Source organism: Pipra filicauda, unplaced genomic scaffold (genome assembly GCF_003945595.2).
Source record: "Pipra filicauda isolate LSUMZ 115617 unplaced genomic scaffold, ASM394559v2 scaffold36_size6622888_pilon, whole genome shotgun sequence".
Lineage (NCBI taxonomy): Eukaryota > Metazoa > Chordata > Aves > Passeriformes > Pipridae > Pipra > Pipra filicauda.
In genome coordinates, this window is record NW_024104498.1 from 5,262,232 (window position 1) to 5,268,846 (window position 6,615).

The following is a 6,615-nucleotide window of genomic DNA, read 5'->3' on the forward strand; positions in this document are numbered from 1 at the left end:
ACCCTGTCAATCAAAACGGGGCTGCTGATACACCCCCCACCCCCAGCACTTCTTACCAGTCATTTACTTCAAGCCGAGGTGTAAACGCCTAATTAAATCCCTGGGAGCGGATGGGATGCCGGTGGAGGGAGGAGGGCTAGACCCCAGGACCGGGGGAGGGGGGCGATGGGGGTCCGTAAGACACAGGGAAGGGAAGCCGTACCTCTCTCCGCGCCCCCCGCTTAGGATCACGCTGGAGCAGACCCTGAAGTTTCCCTCTCCCCCGATGGCCCCTGGGTGGTGATGCTGGTGGGGGATAATCTCCCTACCTTAATTATAGAGCCGCCGCGGCCCCCCACCCTCCTCCTGGCCGCCTCGCTTGCCCCAGCTTAGCCTGCTGCACCTCTCAGCTACTCTTTAAAATGAGGGGGGGGGGAGCGGGGAACGGGGGAACGGACGCGGACACAACACGGAGAGATAAAATTAGGAGCCGTGGAAGCAGCCCAGAGGAGCGTGGGGTGGCGGATCCGCTGCCCGTCCCGTCGGGGAAGCTCCGCTCCGGCAGCCGGGAGCGCACGGGCGGCCCTGCTGGGCCGGGAGGGCCGGGGAAGGCAGAGAGAGGGACAGCGGGCAAGGGGGAAACCCGAGGGGCTTCGATGGGGAAGGAACGAGCAGTTAACGCATCTCCCCGCTTAAGATTTTTTTTTTTTACTTTCCCCCGAAATACATTTTTTTTCCCCCCGGGTATGTAAAAATAGGAAATCCAGCTTTTCATTTTCTTTTATTTCTTTTTCTTGCTCTCTTTCTCTCTCTGCGGGGTTTTCGCAGGTACGTTCCCGTCCAGCGGCCGGGCTGGTTATCTGGCAGAGCTCACTAACTGGAGCGGTGGTTGTGTTTGCTTTTCAGCTTTGCCATGCCTTCGCAGCAGAAAGAGCAGTTTAAAGCCTTTAGAGAGATTGCTAATAGATGCCAGCTCCTTGCCTTTAGATTCTCTCCCAGCCCAGGAGGATTTAGGATGGGATTGGGAGACGAGACGCCATTTCAGGCTCCAAAACACCCTGTTTTAAAATGACTGCGGGTAAGAGGATTAAAACAATAATACCCTTCTCTTCTTGAAGGTTTTTTTTTTCCTCTCTCCCTCCTATAGAAAAGATTTCTTCTCCCAGAGCAAAACCGTTTAGACAGGAATTAAGGGAACAAGAAAGAATGGGGGGGGGGGGGGGGGGGGGGAGAGGACCTTTTAATTTGAGCTTGATATTTTGTACAAATTCTGACAAAAAAAAAAAAAAGGAGGAAGTCGGTCTGGCTCGGGACACCAGAAGGCTCGAAGTGCCACTTTCTTGTATTTATTTTTATTGTATATATTTGTCCTTTTTAAACCAGAGGTTATAGGGTACCAAGTGATTGTTTCGGGAAAGAGAGGGAGGGGGTGAACCTATTGAAATCTATTCCAACCTATTCCAGCCCTCGCTCCGCCGAAGTCCCGTTCGCCCCCAGGAACGAGGGGAGCCCCTCGCCCTGCCTTCCCCTCGCACCCTCTAACTAACAGCCACCCGGTTTTGGCCAGGATTGGGCGAAACTCGGCGCACTGATTGCCGTGATCGCTTTTCGGGTACGTTTTCCGCGGACCCGTACCCCGACTGGCCCGGGCGCCACCCCGCAAAGCCAACGAGAAGTCGCCCTCCTTGCTTATTTTCGCGTGACTCTGCAAAGGACGCCACCACCCCCTCAACCCCGAGTTTGCCACTGGCACCTTCCCTGCTGTGCTAATCACAACGAATTGGGACGGGGGACGGAGGGGAGCCGCCAGGCGATGTTTCCCAAAATTCAGCGACCCCCTTAGAAGCCCCTCCTCGCCCCTCAAAGCCTGGTTGGGAGCAGCCCCGCGGACCTGTGGCTCGCAGGGTCTGGGGCACAAACCGCAACCCGGGGGGCAAAAATCTGCTCAAAACCCGGCAAACTTTGCAGGGCTCCTCCGCTCCGTGCAGCGGGGAAGGGGTTCCCCGTGTGCCGGGGGGGCTGTGACTGTCGGGGGTGAGGGCAGCGCGTCTCTTCAGTTGTTTCTGAATCGTCTCTTGCTGCCCAGGCACGAATTCCCAACCCCTCCGACCGCGATGTCACCATTGTCTCGACTCTCTGCTAGCTGAGCTATTAAGCACGGGAGATTTTGTGATGACTTCGACGAAAAACCCTTAGTTTTAATTCCCCCCTTCCCCTCGAAGAAATAATAAGTTTCCCTCTGTCTTCAGAATATCTTCCCGAGCTCTCCAGCGACGAGATTTCTGCTGTTTAACCAGCCCTTATAAATAAATAATTGCGTTTAATTCAGCTCTTCTTCGCTGAAACGAGTAAATAGCGCGTTTAGCGCAACTCGGAAAAGTGACCCCAGTTCGTCCGCAGAACTGATTTATCACATCTCCCCCCCGCCCCGAGGTATCGATGGGGGCAAAGCATCAGGGAAAATCGGTACCAGTGGTGTCGAGATTACGAGGGTTTCTTCTTCAAAACGCGGGGAATCGAGGGAGGGATGCGGGATGCACAGGAGGGAAGGCAGCCCCGGCAAGGGGTGCTTGGCAGCGGGGGGTCCCCCCACGAATCCCCCGCTCCCCTCACGAGCCACCCCGTCCATGCCGGGGCTCCACAAACTTGTGTCCGGCACCGGCTCCGACACAAAACCACGCCTTGGCTGGGCGAGAAATGGTCATTTTCACCCCTGCCAATAATAACAACAACAACAATAATAATAAATAATAATAATTAAAGGGCGGGGGAGGAGGAGGCAGAAATCGGACAATTTTTTGTCTGTAAGTGTTGCATCGCAGAACAAAATGAAATGTGAAAATAAATAAATCTGCCACCCAGACTTGATCCTGCACTACAAGGCGGGGTGGGAGGAATTTATTAGTTTGCCATGTAGGAAGGACATTTTAAGTTTCTGTGATATTACCGGTAATATTTTTGGCTGGCTGACTGAGTCTATACTTGTACCAAAAGATCCCCTTCAAAGACCAATTTTTATGTCTTTCCTAAGTGAACCGGGAATTTCAGGTTTCAATGTAGGCTCTAAGCACCCTCACCTATATGATGGGAAGGACAACCGGTACTTTTAATTTGAAAAAACTGCTTTTTGTGGAAAAAAAACAACCAACCAACCAAACCAAAACCCAACCAAACAACAAAACAAACAGTGGAATGATCAGACCGTAATATTGGAAGAAAATTGCGAGTTTCTCATTTTATTTAGAAATGTATGTAATTTCTCTGTCTCGGGTATTTAACACACAGCCCTCCGTTGCCATGCCCATCCACTCAGAATTATGTGTTTGCATTTGAAGAGAAATCGTGGTTGTTTCCTCCAGGACAACAAAAATCAAAGTCAAGCTGGTTATGTTTTAAACAGCTAATGCATTAACTCCCTCTTTCTCTCCCTTTTTGTGTTTGTTTTTTTTTTTTTTTTCCTTTTGTAAATTTTATCACACCTCTTGCCAGGACAGTAATTTGTGCTAGAGAAATAACGTTTAATAAATAAATAACGTTGAATAAAGAGAAATACACCTCCATCATTGGAAGATGAACAAGGAAGAAAACTTAGAACACTGGCAAACCTCCTTACCCCGGGATCTACGGCAGATACAGTGCAAGAGGATTTCTACTTGCCTCAAATTATAATGGCAACAAGGTCTTAAAATGGCTACTTAACTAAATCAAGGCCACTTCGCTTGGTTTTGTTTTGGGTTGGTTTTTTTTTTTTTCTTTTTTTCCTCTCCTCCGCTTTTTTTTTTTCTTTTTTTTTTTTTTTTGGTATGGGGCATCTTTTGGGGGTTTGAAATGTTCCAGACATTGTCCAGTACTTTGTCCCCGACGCCAACCGCATTCGTGTGAGACCGAAAGGGGATTAACTTGTGAACTTTTAAAAATCAGAACTTAAATGAGAGGCAAATCTAGGCCACAGCTCATTGTGGGAACCGTTTCTTAAGCAATTAAAGCGAGAAGAAATTCCTCGCAGCCTTTTTCCTTAAAGCAGCTTTCTGAAGGATTTAAGGAGGACTAGTGTCCGGTCCATCAAGAAAGATTTAAACTGCACAGTGATATAGAAAATCTCCACTTGCTCTTATTTAAAGGGGCACTATCACCATTTCCATAAGACCCTTGACATTGTTTCTTTAATCTTGTTTATAAACTTAAACAGATTTAAAAAGTTTTTTTTTCTCTTCCCTGCCTCCTTTTTTTTTTCATGAATTCATTGAAAATATATTTGATGCAGTATTTGAAAAGAGACCAAAACAGGCTCACAGTTGGCTCACAGTTAAGGATTTTCTGTTACTAAAAAGTCTCAAGCCACAGCTTGCTACATTTCTCCTTTTGCTCTTGGAGGTTTGGAGTAAAGTGAGATTAGTGGGAAGAGGAATTTATATTTTTTTCCTCTGGGGTCAACTATGCAATAAAAGTTTCTTTCTCTCCAAATTAAGAGGACACAAAGCACCTTCCCCCCCAAATCGACTCCAACCTTCATACAATGTTTGCAGTTTAGCACATTTTCTCTTAGCTGAGGGCAGAATTATATTCTAAGCAGCCTCCTGCAATGTCAGGTTTCTTTCTTTTATTCCTTCCTTTCTCTTTCTTTGCCCCACTATACTTGTGCTCTCTCCTTAAGTCCTGGTTGTTGGGGCTAGTTCCTACCCATGTTTAGAGGTCAGACAGTATTTCTTACAGGTTTTCCAGTTTAAACTACTTGACAAGGTTTTCTGCACAGCATTCAAAAAAAATACCTGCTAACCTTATTCCAGCAAAACCAGTTGTTCCCCCTTAAGTCTTAAAAAGAAGAAGAAGAAAGAAAAAAAAAAGTGAACACCTTGGAGTCACCAAAGCTTTTGGTGCTTATAGCTAATTAATAGCCCTAATGATATTTTTCCAAGTCCATGAATACATTATGTTTGCAATCCAAAAAGCGTTAGCCCCATTCAAGGGTACTTCAACATCTGCTCATTTAAGGGCAATTAATCATTTTGATATATGGTTTAAAATTGACTGCTTCCAAGGGACTTTTTTTTTTTGACAAGAATAACAAAGCAATTTGCCAGGAGCCATCTTCTGGACATGTTATTAGCAGAGCCTTCATCTTAAAGAGGGTTTAAAAAAAAAAATCCTCAGATTTAGGTACCTGCTTTAAAGGGAACCCAACACCTTCTCTCTCCTACTTGCTTTCTTACACTTCCTACAATTCTTCATCCAGCCTTTCATTTCTCTGATAAGAGTTAGAGAACTCTTCCGTCTAGACCTAAAGTTTATACCCTGATTGCAGAGGCATGTGGGTTTATACTTTCGCCCCTTGAGCAAAATGTGAGCTGAATATCACAAAATATGGAGCAAGCTCATCTCCTCCTCCCATTTCCGCCCTTCCTTAATTGTGATAATAACTAGTTTTATGTATTTGAGTAAAAAATGCTTCATATTTCCTCACTGGCCTCAACCTTCTCTCAAAAGCAGCCAAGGTTTGGGTTTTTTTCCTGTTATTAACTGCAGTTTGTAACTGTAATAAGCCATTCCTTAGTTTAGCCTATTTTTTAAAAAAATACCTGTAAGGAATCAAATCTACCAAGAGCATTACGTGAAAGCAGCCAAAAAGATCAATTTTTTCAGCCTGTGGTTCCTGGTAAAAGTGTTAGCTGAGAGAATGTAAAGGGAAAGTCTCTCCCGTGCAGGGAATTTAAAGTATAGTTATGACAGGCAGATCTACTTATTTATTTATTCAGTGAATCCCAGCTGTGTTCAGAGGCTCCTTCCAAACAGGGGGCCCTTTCCAGCCCAGGAGCTGCAGATGAAGGAGGGCATCCAGGGCAAAAGAGATAAGCAGGAAAGGTGATGAGAAAAGGCAAATAAATAGAGGAGCGATGTGCCCAACAGAGGCAGAGTCGGGAAGAGAGGCCTCCCTCAGCCATACCCCTTCCCTCCTGGGAGCAGTGGACTTCGGGGTCCATCCTCCCACAGGGACACTCCAGTTCTGGACTGCTCTGTCACAAAGGCACAGGTGTTTTCCTTCCTGTCTTTTCGCAGGCTGCCCACAAAGAACCAGCAAGATTGAAATTTCGCACTAATATATCAGAAGTGTTCCTATTTAATTTAAAATGTTATTAATTTCATTTTCTGACTTGGCGCACCCCAAATTCCCTGTGTGTCAACACCTTGGCTGGATGCACAGCCCTTTATCAGTGGCTTTATTCTGGTCTGGGGCCATCCAGTGCCCAAACTGCTCCTTATCCTCATGCAATTTTTATCCATCAGTTCAGGAATTCGAAATAACTAAATAGCCTGGGGGAAAAAAAATAGCCAACCAGGGAAGAAATGTGGGTGGTTCTGAACTGACTCTGCTGCTGCAGCGTGCTGCAGTTGTAGTTTGGGTACGAAACATCTCTTGTTCTCTAAGGATGGAGCGAGGATGGAGCGCTGGGGGCAGATGACATCACTCAGGTCATGTGGGGGACAGAGCATGAACAGGAGCTTGGTCCATCAACCACCACGTGGCCAAAAAAGAGACCTGGTAGCTCCTTGGTTTTGAGATCTTCTGAGAAAAATGTTTTTCCTCCCCAGTGAGGCTGCAGTACTGATGATTTAATGTCATTATGGGTCCTTTACCTT